This window comes from Eulemur rufifrons, chromosome 23 (assembly GCF_041146395.1).
Source record: "Eulemur rufifrons isolate Redbay chromosome 23, OSU_ERuf_1, whole genome shotgun sequence".
NCBI classification, from domain to species: domain Eukaryota; kingdom Metazoa; phylum Chordata; class Mammalia; order Primates; family Lemuridae; genus Eulemur; species Eulemur rufifrons.
In genome coordinates, this window is record NC_091005.1 from 17,197,481 (window position 1) to 17,212,665 (window position 15,185).

Here is a 15,185-nt window from a genome sequence, read left to right on the forward strand (position 1 = left end):
TCTGTGTCTGCCACTTACTAAATGAGGGACCTTGATAGAGTTAATTAGCCTCCCGAGTCTCAGTTTCATCACCTGTAAAATAAGGATACTAACACATAATTTATAGTGTTGTTATACCGAACTTATAGGCAGTAGTAAATAAGTGGCACAGAGTGCAGAATTTGTTGTGGGGATTAGCCCATAGACAATTGAAGGCTCTAGTTAGAGTTTATGTACAATTACTGCTTCTGTGTTGGATGCTGCAGCTTGGAGTTGGCAGGATCAGCAGTTAGGAAGAAAAATGGACAAGAAGCAGAAGAGAGTAGTAAGCACAAACTGGAACCACAAGGATGGGCTGGAGCTCTCAGCGGGAAATGGAACCCACCCAGGTAAATCTCTCATGGCTTCCAAGCCTCCAACTTCATTGAGGTGGATGACTGGCAGGGGCAGCTGGCAACCTTCATTGCAGAGCAAAAGAGGCACCTAGCCCAGGGGTTGGAGGAACTGAAGGAGGAGATCTAGTAGCAGCAGCTGGAGGAGTGGCAGCCAGCTCATTGCTTCACTCCAAGGTGAGTTAGCAGATCAGTGACAACCTATGTCAGCTGCAACAGTGCCTGCAGCCCAGCACCAACTTCTGGGTATAAAAAGAATACGGTGGTGATTTTACTTCTACTTTCCCAGTCTCATGAAAAATGTCTCTTGTGGCCCACGTGAATCTAGAACTGTGCAGAGAAGGGGGCTTATGGCAGACAGTTCCAGTGAGCTAAATTGAAATAGAACAAAGTCACCATAGAACAAAGTAACAAAGTATCTATTGGTATTAAGAATTCCTTCTGCAGATTCTTTCCACAAATTCTTTTCTCTTCATCACCCAGCTCATTCTCATGCCTTGTATGCAGTTGCCATTGTAATTCCTTATAGTACTCAGAGCATACGTTGTGAAATTTTCTCCTCTTCAGTGTATCTCTATATTGGTAATTCTCAGCCAAGGTGGTTTTGTCCTTGGCTGAGATAGTTGCCAATGTCTGGGGACATTTGGGGCTGCTGTGACAGGGGAGAGGGTGCTACTGGCATCCAGTGGGTAGAGTCAAGGATGTTAAATGTCCCATAATGCACAGAACAGCCCTCCCACAACAAAGAATTACGCGGCTCAAAATGCCAGTAATCTTGAGGCTGAGAAACCCTATGTACAGTTATCTTCTCATTTATCTCTGTGGTTTCTAGGAAGAAGTTTTCACTTCTTTCCTGAAGTCAATTCCTTTACCTGTGCTTTTGTTCACACCACTTCCAACCCTTCAAGAACCTCATGCACTCTCTTCTCTCTCTATTTTATGTTACAGACTAAACAGAATAAATAGATAAAAAATAATCACATTTGCTTTCCCTTTAGATCTTGCAAAGTACTATCCACTTACTATCCCTGTCTTTAATTACAAACTCTAATGAAATGATCCATGTTGGTTACTTGTTCCCTCTATACCTCTAGCAGTCTGGTGCCTCTCAGCAAAACTCCAGAATGACTGTATTCTGGAAAAATTTGTGGATTTTTAAAAAGCAAAGTTAATTGACTTTCTACAATCAAAATTAATTTCATATCCTATATACATGGTCTTCAAATTCTCTCTCCTATTGCCCACTGAAGTCATCATGTTGAATTTTTATCCCCAATATTATAAAAAAACCTTCTGTTTTTGGTATCTCCAGTAACTTCCAGGTTGCTAAATCCCATGGACATGTCTCAGTATTTGACACATTTGATCACTCCTTGTTTAACACGCTTTCTTCACTCAGCTTAGCAGAACTCCACACCCTCCTGGGTTTTCTCCTGCCTCCATCCTCAGTCTGTTTTGCTGGTCCCTCTTCTTCTTGACTTTTTAATTTTGGAGGTTCCCATGACTCAGTTTTTTAATCTCTTTTCTTTTGTAACTACATCCCCTTCCTTGAAGATCTCCTCCAGTCTCAGGGCTCTAAATAATCTCTCTATGTTGAAGATCCCAAATTCATAGCTGCAGTCTGGACCTAGATCCTGATCCCTGAGCTCCTGTATTCAATTATCTTTTCAAAATCTCCATTAAAAAAATAGAAATATAAGTCTTATGCTAAAAACTGAACTTTTTATTTTCCTATAAACCTATCTCAAAAAATGTCAACTACATCCTTCCAGTCATCCTGGCCCCAAACCTTCAGATAGTCATCAATGCTTCTCTCTCACAAACTGTATAGAATCAATCATAAAATAGTGTCAGTTCTATCTTCAACTGGAAGGAAGTTTTCAAGTTATAACTGATAGGGCTCAGAAAACAGTACCCCAAAATGAAGGCCTCAGAAACAGCCTCAGAAGGAAAAGTTTTTCTCCAGCCTTCTACCCTCTTATCGCTCTGTCCCATTCCCACCCCTGCCCCACGCTAACTGTAGAAACTAGAATCCCTCTTTCCTAAGGTGGCTGTTAAAATTCAGAATCCCTTTTCCTGAAAGCCAGCCATAAAACCTAAAAACGTAATATTACTCTAACCTTTCTTCTGCCTTTCTGTGTAAAAACTGGCCATAAATAAATGATCTGACCTACCTTATTTGACTATAGGTCATAAGACCCCCTTTCCACAGAGGGCCCTACCCTACATCCAGAAGGAAGGAATGCTACTGGGAGAGGCCAAGAAGAATCTGGATAGACAGGTCTTCCCGGGTTTCCCCACTCAGTCTGTTAACATTTTTGTCCAATCATATTTCTATATGGCTGTCCATACTTTGTTAAACCTAAGCATAAAAATGGAAAACTTCTCCTGTATCTTGGGTTCTTCATTCTGAAGGCTCCCATGTATACACATTAAATAAATTCGTATGTCTTTTCTCCAGTTAATCGGCCTTTTGCGTGTTGATTTTTCAGCAAACCTTCACAGGGCCAAGGGAAATTTTTCTCATGGGCCCTGAGTACCCTCAGACTTCTCTCTAGACCATACTTGCCTTGTAACAGTAATCGCCTGATTTTAGCATCTTTTGCGATCTGGATAGGCTGAGAGTTTCCCAAATCATGCAGTCCTCACTAGGCTGATTCTTTTACTTGATTCTTTCTTTAATTTATGTCTTTCTTCTAGCATTTTAGTATAAGCAGCAATAAGAAACCAGGTTGCATCTTTAAAACTTCACTTGAGAATCTCCTCAGTTAAATAGCCAAATTAATCACTTAGAAGTTCTGCTTTCCACACAATGGCAGGTCACAATTTAGTGAAGCTCTCTGTTGCTATATAACAAAGATCATTTTTGTCTTAGTTTCTAATACAATGTTTCTCATTTCCTTCTGAGCCTTCTGAGCAGCACCTTTGCTGTTCATATTTTTACCAATATTCTGCTTATGGCAATGCACGCATTCTCTAAGATGATAGGCTTTCTTTGTTGTGCCTCTCACCCACCCCTTTCTGAGCTCTCACCAGCAGTGCCTTTAACATCCACATTTCTGCCAATAGCCTATTGAAAGCAGTGTATTATATGACTCAAAATTCTTCCAGCCTCTGTCCATCACCAAATTGCAAAGCCATTTTCACACTTTTAAGTCTTTGTTACAGCAGCACCCAACTTCTCGGTACCAAAATCTGATTTGTGTTTATTTCCTGTGGCTGCTGTAACCAATTATCACAAACTTGCTGGCTTAAAACAACACAAATCTATTCTCTCACAGTTCTAGAGGCCAGAAATCAGAAATTAGAATCACTAGGTCAAAATCAAGGTATCAGCAGAGCTGCACTGATCCTGGAGGTCCTAGGAGACCTGGGGATAATTTCCTTGTCTCTTCCAGCTTCTAGTGTATACTGGCATTCCTTGCCTTGTAGGTAACTGATAGCACTGTAGATCTAGACCCATCACTCTAATCCTTAAGGTCAGGACCTTCAAATATCTCTCTACATCACTTTCTCCTCTCTGTGTATAAAATCTGTCTCTGCCTCTCTCTTAGAAGGATACATGATTGCATTTAAAGCCCGCCTGGATAATGTAGCATCATTTCCCCATTTCAATATCCTTAACTTGATCACATCTACAAAGACTCTTTTTTAGCCATATAAGACAACATTCACAGATTTCAGTGATCAGGGCCTGGATATCTTTTGGGGCTCATTTTTCAGCCTACCACAACCTCAAAGCCCCCTCAATGATTGGACTGTGTCTCTGGTTGCAACAATCACTATATAGCCATGAAATAGAAACTACATATGTATTTAAAATCCCAAGACCTCACTCCATCTATTTCCTTGACTGTCCCATTTTCCTCACAGGTACCACATCAGCCTGGCACAATTTATCTTCTAGATGCCACAACTCATGACTTTTTATTGATATCAAATGCTTTGGTTTATAAGTTGGATGGGTTTGGGGAACTCCAATCAGCTTGTAAGGGAGCTCGGCATTGCAGAGTTGAGATTGTGTCAGTAGCATATACTGGCATTTTATTTATCTATTATTTATTTATTTTATTTAAAAATATTAAGGGGGTACAAATGTTTTTGTTACTTGGATAGCTTTTATAATGCTCATGTACTGGCATTTTAAATGCACTGAACCAAAAGTCAGGAAACTGGGTTTAACACATTGACTGCCATATTAGAAAAAAAAATTTTTCCTTGGGGCCACAGCATTTTATTATGCAAATAGAATAAAAACTTCAAAAGCAAAACAATCCTTTCAAATTTAATGAAAAATTTTATGAAAACCAAAATTTATTTACTTCTATTCATTTAATCCATGCTTTTAGAATGAATTTGTTGGTATTAATTGTAACAGTAAGATTAACAAGGAAGATTTTCACGAACCAACTGTAGGGTTTTGCCCAGGTTTTGCTTCACGAGGCCCTGGGCCCAAAACTAGTGTGCGTTAAATACAACTCACATGGCAGTTAATGTGTTAAGTCTTGGCTGTTACTTTTAAGAACTTGAGACCTAAGGCCAATGACTTGGCCTTTCTAATTCTTAGTTAACTCACCTGCAAAATGAATGTTAATGTTTGTGGAGATGAAAATGAGGTGACATATGAGAAAGCCTTTGCTAACTGAAAGTTTTAGTGAAATAACAAATAAGATGAAAATGATGATATGAGTATTTGCTGAGATGGCCTTAATGTTCCCCTCAGCTCTACTAAATTTTAGAGAGGTTACTTTCTGACTCCAGGCCCCTGACCTTTCTTTTCTTAGAGCATTTACTTTGGAAAATTTGTAAATTCTTTCTCTGCCCCTTTGAAATGTAAATCTTCTTCCAACCTCTTGCCAGTTTTACAACCCAGGGATGTCTTTCTGAGGGACCTGGGAGCCATCCTTTTGAAATGTAATTGCCAAGGAAGATAGCACCCCTATCGCCCAGTCTCTGTGGGAAAGGAGGCTAACTTCAGTGAGAGTCTCCCTCCAAGTTCGTAAAACTACCTCCTGTCACAAAGATAAGAGAACGTTTACTTTTCTTCTGGGTAAGAAAGGTATGTCAAATATCCCCCACCCCAGCTTTTAAAAACCCTTCCACTCATTGTTTCAGTGGAGCTAAGACTGGTCTCTCTCTCCTATTGCAGTAGCCTTGAAGAAAGTCTGCCTTACTTGTTTAACTTTGTCCAGTGCAATTTTGCTTTGACAATGCTTTCATATAGTAACCACTACTCTTTAATTATTTCTGTCAAGACTCTCCAGTATTAACATAAAAGTGATAGTACTTTTAGAGAATATTATTGAATAACTTTTCATTTTCATTCCTCCAAAATTACAGCATGTTTATGCTTTGAAAAGCATGAGAAAATGACTCTTGATCTTCCTCTTGCTAGATATGTCCTTTTTCATCATCTCATTTTTATAAATTCCCTGTTTAATGCCCTAATTATGCTTATTTTTCCTCATTTGCAGCTGTTAAATGATAATTTTCAAAAAAGGTAAAATCACAGCTCCCATATAGATATAAAATAAATAGTTGTTACAAATTTTGTTTAACTTACTAATTGGTGAGGGAATCAAGTAGTTGTTTCCTAGGTTCAGAAGAGAAGCCTGGCTTCTCCACGGTGGAGTGGGAAGTCAGTTGACTCTCAGCAGAATTCGCATTTCTATGGTCAATAATTATTTTGCATTTCTATAAGCTACCTACAATTTACAGAGACGTAAAATACCTCTCACAGAATCATAATTCTGTTTACCTATAGACAATGCATAGTTTCCTTTTGAAGCACAATTTTTTCTCTATAGATTCTTGATTCATTATTTTATTACATGATACAGAGTTGCAGGATGAAAGTACTGGGGAACTGTTAAAATTTCTCAGGGTTAGGATTTGGGTAACTGTTTTATTTATAATTGAAAAAAAAAAAAGGACACAAGGTAAAAGTATTTTCAATAGAAGCAGCCAATGAACCTGAGAAAGGATTTGGTGAAAGTTCTATTACGTTAAAGGACAATGAAGTTCAGAATCTCAAGATGGAAGGAGCTTCAGCTTTTGTGCTACTGATATGTAGGGAGGGAGAAGATGTCAGTTTGATCAGAGTGCACAAGATTTTTTTATATTTGAAATGGAATTGGCCTGATGGATAACTCATGAGCCCTTTGAACCTCTGAAGTAGGAGTCTGCTAACGACTACCTGGGACCAAGATAACTGAGTCAGACAGCTCTGGGATGGAGCTGCGAGAGCTTGGGCTGGAGGCAAGCTCAAAAGGGAAATTCACTGGGTATAAGATGAAAGGGTGTTAAACTGTCTAGTGGTGCATCATGACCTCAAAAGTCCTTCATGCCAAGTTTCATCAGCTCTGAGTGATCTTTGCTCTCAGTTTAGTGTGCAACATCATGTGGCAGAAAGTAGTTATTGTTAAATGTCCTCACATTTTAGGGACAATAAGAACAACACGCAAATTAACCATGGGTAGTATTCTTGGCCATATACAATTATGGGTATTTAAACTTTTTAGATGCTAATTAATCCCAAAGTTCCTTGTGAATAGTGCCAATTTGCCTCCAAATAACATGTTACAGAGATAGAATAATTTACCATGAGCAACTGCACCAGCAACAGTGGCTGGCACATAGATAGATGCTAGTCAATAAATGTTTTTGGTATTGACTGACTGGAAAAGCATCCAAGAACACGTTCCATTTTTCTCTGATAAAACACACTTGATACTCAGTTACCACACAAGGTGGCTGACCTCAGACAGAGTGATGGTGTGGAACTGTGCTACTGCCACACACACTGACTTTCCTTTTCCTTAATGTTCCTTTATGTTACATGATCTTTACATCCTCTGTTTATTTCTGGGAAACTAAACAGTGGAATTTAGGAACACATTGGCAGTGTAAATGTAAATAAATGTACACATGCCATGCAAAAACTCTAGCCTGGGAAACTTTCTTGCACACTGTGGGTGTAGTGTGACCTAGAACATCATTATTTCCAGGCACGCTTCATGTTTGTGATAATATATATAAAAAAAATGGCTTGATTTCTAAGCAATAGGCCTGATGAACTGAACAACATGGAAACAGAACATGCTGACCTCTTTGATGACAGAAACTATTAATTACTTCCTTTATAAACCATGAGAGCACTCAGTATAGTGGACTCAGGGTTGATTCAGTGAACCTTTAGGGGGCCAGGGGCCTTTGCTCCCTACATTATATATGTATATATGCCCCACTGCTTTTTATATTACAACTCTTCCTCTATTATTGCCTTTAGTTTGATTCAGATATATCCTATTAAGAGTAAATATTACATAGAATGGAGAGACTTTGTTATAATTCTTCAATAGATAGAGTTCCTTTTTATTTATTTTGCTATGTAATCCTTTTCTACATAATCATGTGAATTTTTACTTTCATAAAACATACATGCTATTTTAATTTATTCTCAAGGAACCAAAAGTCCTTGAACATTTTCTGAACAAATAATCTATTGACCTATTGTCATCTCTAAATAAACTGGTAATATTTCTCCCACATATCCTATTATTTTCAATTTTTGTTAATCATACTCCAGCCCATTTGGAACTTATCATTTATCTGCTGTTTTAAAATTACATTCATTGCATTCTTTTTTTCAGTCGAATCTCAGATATATGCCTCTCTGTAATTTCTGCTAGAAAGCATAAGAGGACAACAGCAAGGGGTGTTAGTTTATTTATCACAGGACCTTTAGGAGAGCTGAAAGGTAGAAAACATAGCAATATGAATGCTGGTTACTAAACCAAACTTCATTCTGCCAGACAGAAAGCTCCTGTATACAGCAAGAAATGTATCTGATGAGTCAGTGGCTGAGCAGAAATTAGACTTGGGTAGATCAACTATTTGAGGCAGCTCTTAATTAGCAGTCCCTGTTAAGAAGTGGTAAGATGAGACATCTAGCTGTTGAGAATTCTCTAGACCATTTTAATATCGCCATTCCCATATTCAATGACTCATTCTAAATACAGGCTTGCCTTTTATATAGATGAGTCAAAAAACAAAACAGAGATTCTTACATCTTTTATTTCAAATGGCTTACCAAAAAATTCTGTAAGATCCAGTTCCCTGAAAATCCATAAGGAATAACATTTAAATTCACCGGGAACCTCCCTCTACCCTATACTTCTGAGTTTATGGAACCATTAGTCTTGTTTTCGAAATGAAAGAGTATTTCCCTCTTTCAAAACTTTTGTAGAAACTACTTTCCTAAATTTCTACACCTTATGTAAATACAGATTGAGATTCAGATAGCATGCTCAGGGTCTCACTGCTTTTTATGTTAGAACTCTGGAAGTTTCTACTTCCTTTCTGAAGGCAGCACTCTTGTCTGGCAAACCTCATGTTGCCAATTGATGGGTGTCTTCAGAGACTATATGACACATTTGACAGGGAAATCATACCAGCCCTTTGGTGGAGAGAGGGGGAAAGTCATTCTAGCAGGAGAATGATAGCCATTTTGATCAAGGGGGTTTGTGTTTGATCTCTGCTTGTATCTGCTTGGATCCAAAGAGGAGAAAGTGTATGATAAGAAAGATAGCAAAGCAAAGGTCCCAGGATTGTAGGTAGATTTCTTCAATTGTTAGTAAACGAATTTGTCCTGACAATTAGGATGATGTTAGATTAAAGACGTAAATCCCCGGATAAGAAATGTACCTCTTTCTGGGATCTCCTTTGTGTCCAGCTAAGCCACAGTTAACTCTGTGGTGTCCAAGATTGAGGAGTGAAGCTCTTTTCCTTCTAGAGTTAGTAATATTGATTGTTTATTTAAAATTTGGTTTTGACCTGACATGTCTCATATTCTGAGGGCCATATAATGTAGGACAGACACCTAAATCCTCCATCTAGGTGCTGTTATGGGTGGGTTTTTCCTTGAAAATGTTAGTTAACTTGTGCATCAAAACATCTCACACTGAAGATTATAGCGAGAATTTTTATTACCCTAGTATAAAAAGATTAACAGTCACTGATTGCTTTTCTTTTTGAATGCCATGAGAGAAATATTGACATTTATGTGGAAAAAGATATACTCAGCAGTGAGTAGGAGCAGAAACAACCATTCCAAGATTAACGTCATGGATTTTAATCAGGGAACATCTTAGGGAGTATGAAGATAAATGCTTGCAATGGAATCATGCACACGTAAGTGAATACACAAATTATGCCAGTGTGTCTGATCACTTATGTGACCTCTAATTAGGATGTTTCCCATACTAAAATCCTTTCCTGTATACTTTGTGTCTGATGTCTTTCAGGCAGCATTATAATTTGAGTTATCTATATTTTTGGATATAGTTGTAGATCACATTCTCATTAATGTACAAATTTCCATTGTGTGAAAATTACCTATTTATTTTATTGCTGATAGGCTTTTGGGTACTCTGTTAGTTTTTTGGCTCTTACAGATATTGATACAATGAATATTGTAGACCAGGGGACAGCAATCTGTGGTACACAGAGCCTATTTGTATACAGCCAGTGACCTAAGTTTTTTTTCCGTTTTAAAGGATTTTAGAAAACATAAAGAAGACTATGTGACAGAGACTGTAGGTGGACTTCAAAACCTGAAATATTTATTATCTAATCCTTTACTGAAAAGTTTGCTTACTCATTTCTAGATCATGACTTGCCTAAGGTACTTCTATTTTATTTATACTGCTTGGGGTTTGAAGAGCTTCTTGAAACTATAGCTTGATTTCTTTCATGAGTATTGTAAATTCTCAGCTACTATCTTTGAAAATGTTGCTCTGTTCCATTCTTTCTCACCTCAGCTTTTGAGAATCCAATTATCCATATTTATACCTTCTGACCATGACCCATATGTTTCTTACATTATTTTCTGCATCAAGTATTTTTCCACTGAGTGTTTTAGTTGAATACTTTGTTTTGAGCTATCTCCCAGTACAAGCATACCTCTGAGATATTATGGGTTTGATTCCAGAACACCACAATGAAGCATGTCACACAAAGTTTTTGGCTTCCCAGTGCATATAAAAGTTATGTTTATACTATACTGTAGTCTTTGAAGTGTGCAAAACCATTGTGTCTAAAACAAGTATGTAACTTAATTAAAAATACTTTATTGCTAAAGAAATGCTAATGATCATCTCAGCCTTCAACAAGTCATAATCTTTTTGCTAGTGGAGAGTCTTGCCTTGATGTTGATGACTGCTGACTGACCAGGGTGGTGGCTGCTGAAGGTGGGGGTGACTATGGCAATTTTTAAAAATAAGGCAACAAAGTTTGCCACATCAGTTGACTCTTCCTTTCATGAAAATTTCTGTAATGTGGAATGCTGTTTGATAGCATTTTTCCCATAGTGAGCTGCTTTCAAAATTGGAGTCAATCCTTTCAAACCCTGCCGCTGCTTTATCAACTAAGTTTATGTAATATTCTGAATCTTTTGTTGTCATTTTCATAATGTTCACAGCATCTTCACCAGAAGTAGATTTCATCTCAAGAAACCACTTTCTTTGCTCGTCCATAAGAAAGAAGCAATTCTTGGCCGGGCGCGGTGGCTCACGCCTGTAATCCTAGCACTCTGGGAGGCCGAGGTGGGCGGATCGTTTGAGCTCAGGAGTTCGAGACCAGCCTGAGAAGAGCGAGACCCCATCTCTACTAAAAATAGAAAGAAATTATATGGACAGCTAAAAATATATATAGAAAAAATTAGCCGGGCATGGTGGTGCATGCCTGTAGTCCCAGCTACTTGGGAGGCTGAGACAGGAGGATCGCTTGAGCTCAGGAGTTTGAGGTTGCTGTGAGCTAGGCTGACGCCACGGCACTCACTCTAGCCTGGGCAACAGAGTGAGACTCTGTCTCAAAAAAAAAAAAAAAAAAAAGAAAGAAGCAATTCTTTATCCATTCAAGTTTTATTATGAGATTGCCACAATTTAGTCACATCTTCAAGCTCTATTTCTAATTCTGTTTTGTTACAACTTTTTACATCTATATTCACGAGGGGTATTGGTGTGTAGCTTTCTTTTTTGTTCGGTCTGGTTTTGATGTCACAATAGCACTAGCTTCATAAAATGAATTGAGAAGTGTTACCTATTCTATTTTCTTGAAGAGACTGTGTAGAATGAGCACACATGTATATAGAGGGAAGTAAAACTCAATGGAAATCAAGCAGGGGGAAGGGTGCAGGAGAGGATGGGCGATAACCTACCTCATGGGTACAGTGAACATCACGTGGGTGATGGGCATACTTATAACCATTAGTTATAAGACTCAAGCATTATAAAAGTGATCCATGTAACCAAAAATGTTAATATTTGTACCCCCACAATACTTAGATATAAAAAAATGCATAGTGTTAAGTTTTCTTTAAACATTTGGTAGAATTCTCCAGGGAAAGCATCTGGTTGGAGATATTTTAAGAGGGGGTTTTAAATTATGAGTTCAATTTTCTTAATAGTTATAATGCCTTTCAAATTATTTATTTCATATTGAGTGAATTGTGTTAGTTTGGTTTTTCTAAGAATTAGTCCATTTCATCTGAGTTGTCAAATTTATGTGTGTAGTAGTGTTTGGCGTAATCCCTTATTATCCTTTGATGTCTGCAGAATCTGCAGTGAAATCTTCTTTTTCATTCCTGAAATTAGTAATTTGTATCTTCTCTCTCTTTTTTCCTTGTCAATCTTGCCAGAGATTTATCAATTTTAATTTTTTAAAAAAACCCAGCTCTTTGTCTCATTGATTTTATTTATTTTTTTCTATTTTTAATTTTATTAACTTCTGCTCTTTAATATTTTAATTCTTCTGCTTGCTTTGGGCTTACTTAACTCTTGTTTTTCTAGGTTTTTGAGATGGGAACTTAGTCTATTGATTGGAGACTTTTCCTCTTCTCATGTGGAAATTTAATTCTATACATTTCCCTCTCAGCTCTGCTTTAGCTGTCTCATAGATTTTGATCTATTGTATTTTCATTTTCATTCAGTTCTGTGTATTTTTGATTTCGCATGATACTTCTCCTTTGACTCATGGATTATTTAGAAATGTGTTGTTGAATTTCCCAATGTATGGAGATTTTCCTGTTATCTTTCTGCTGATATCTACTTTGATTCCATTTTGGTCAGAGAACACATGCTGCACATTTAAATTCTTTTAAATATACATTCTTCTAAATATAAATTCTTTTAAATTTGTTGAGGTTTTGGCTCAGGATACAGTCTAATTTGGTCTATGTCCAATGGCACTTGAAACGAATTTACACTACATTATTGTTGGCTGGAGTATTTTATAAATGTCAATTAGATTCTTTTGGTTGATGGTGTCATTATGTTCTGTATCCTTGCTGATTTTCTGTCTTGTCCTATCAATTGTTGAGAGAGCGGTGTTGAAGTCTCCAACTACAATTGTATATTTGTCTGTTTCTCCTTTCCTTTCTGTTCTATCAGGTTTGTTTTACATATTTTCAGCTGTTATGTGGTGCATACCTATTTAGGATTATGTCTTAACGGTGGATTGGCCCTGTGAGCATTATATAAAGATCTTCTCTGTCTCTGGATATTTTCTTTGCTTTAAAATCTGTTTTATCTGATGTTAATATAACCATTCCTGTTTTCTTTTGATCAATGTTTGTGTGGTATGTCTTTTCTCATTCTTTTACTGTCAGGCTGCCTATATCATTATAATTGAAGTGACTTTATGTAGGCAGCTTATAGTTAAATCATGTTTTAAATCCACTCTGCCAGCCTGTATCTTTTAATTGGTGTCTTTAGACCATTTACTTTTTGTTAATTAAAAAAATGTGTTTCTAATAGCATAGCAAGAAACACTTTTTAAGGTATTTTGGTAGAACCTTGGTTTTTTTATTGTAATTAGAGTGACCAACTCATTCTAGTTTGCCAAGGACTTTCCCAGTTTTAACACTAAAAGTCCTGTGTCCCAGGAAGCCCCATAGTCCCAGGAAACCAGGGCAGTTACAGACCACTCACATTTAAGGTAGTTATTGATATATTAGCGCTTAGGTCTGCAATTTAATTTTATCTCCTCTATTTGTTCTCTCTGTTTTTTATTTCTCTGTTTTCTTTTGACTGCCTTGATATGAGTTACTTGAAACATTTTTTAGAATTTCATTTAGTTTTATCTATAGTGTTTAGGAGTATATCTCTTTGCATAACTTTACTTAGTGATTGCTATAGGTATTACATTACATGCACGTAATTTATCACAGTCTACTGGTGTCATCAGTTCACAAGTTTGAGTGAAGTATAGAAACTGTACCTTCCTTTGAGACCCTTACTCTCCACTATTTATAATGTAATTGTCTTCAATATTTTCTCCACAGGCCATATTAAGAGCCATATGAAACAATGTTATATAATACTTTTTTGTTTCCACCATCAAATATAGTTTACAAAACATAAAAGAGAAGGAAAACCTATTGCATTTACACATATTTTTGCTTACCGTATTCTTCTTCCTTTATGATGCTCTGACATTTCTTTTTTCATCATTTCCTTTTTGTTTAGATAACTTCCATTAGCCATTATTTTAGGGGAGGAGGTCTTCTGATGACAAATTACCTACATTTTTCTTCATCTGAGACTATTTTGATTTCCCTTTCACTCCTCAGTGGATATAGGTTCTGAGTTAATGTCTCACCAGAAACCATGAAGGCCAGGAGAAAGTAGCACCGGAAAATAGGGGAGAATGTCTTGAGAAAGAAACAGTATGCAACAAATAACTATTAATTATCACCTATAAACTATTAATTTACAGGCTAAATATGTGAATTATGTTTCAAGACAGCTTCAGATCTCTCTATACCTTATTATTTATTTATTTATGTATTTATTTTACTGACTGCTCATTCATCAGTCATCTCTGCATGCCTTAGCCTTATAGCAGAGAATAATTCAGATTTATAGGTTGTGGAGGAATAAAAGGGAGAGGGAAATCGGAGAGGTAGCAGGAGCTCACTTGAAAGCATGTGACTTGTTTGGTTAAACAGCAATGAAGTTTCTCTAGAAATGTTTTCTACGTTAACATCTTCCTACATTATCTTAACCTTAATCAACTTCTTTTGGTTTTTCATATTTTATCTTGGAAGCCTGCCTCATTTCCTCTCAGCAAAATTTTCTAAGGAAATCTAAGAATAGCTCCAATTTTCAGCATGGAGGTATAAAACTGCTTGGGTGAAAGATTTTTTAAGACTTGAAAACTTGACTTGCTGCCTTATTGGTTTGGAAATGGTGTCCAAACTACAAACACATTATCCTGCTCTGGTGATACCCCGGAAGTAAATCCTGGATTATAAGATTTATAGGATTTTGGGAGCACAGATATTTTTCTAGGGTTTTGCAGCATCTCCAAAATATAGATACACCTCCAAACTTAATTGGGCAATTTGGAAATGTGTAAGGAGGATGTCTAGGTAACCTGAGACCAAACACAGAATAGAAAAATTGCCTTTGTCTGCTAAGGAAATTAGGTGAGGTCATCTTAAATCCTTGTCAAAATGATGTTCTTGTAGATGAAGCCAGAGAAAAAGCTTACTCACAAAAAGGCTATGGCCACACGATACTATTTTGCTCTCCTTGTCCAGTAGAATATTTAAAATTACGTTCAATTTTCTCTCATCCAGTATGAACAATTATAATAAAATATCCAAGGAGGAGCATGGAGCCCAATCATCATTAAATTTAATAATCTTTTGTCCGGTAACAAGTAAATCATCATTGTACTTGATGTTGTGTCAGTTTGAGTTTAAAAAAGGAATTGGAAAGTTCTTCTAATTGAAGAAGTATATACAAACCC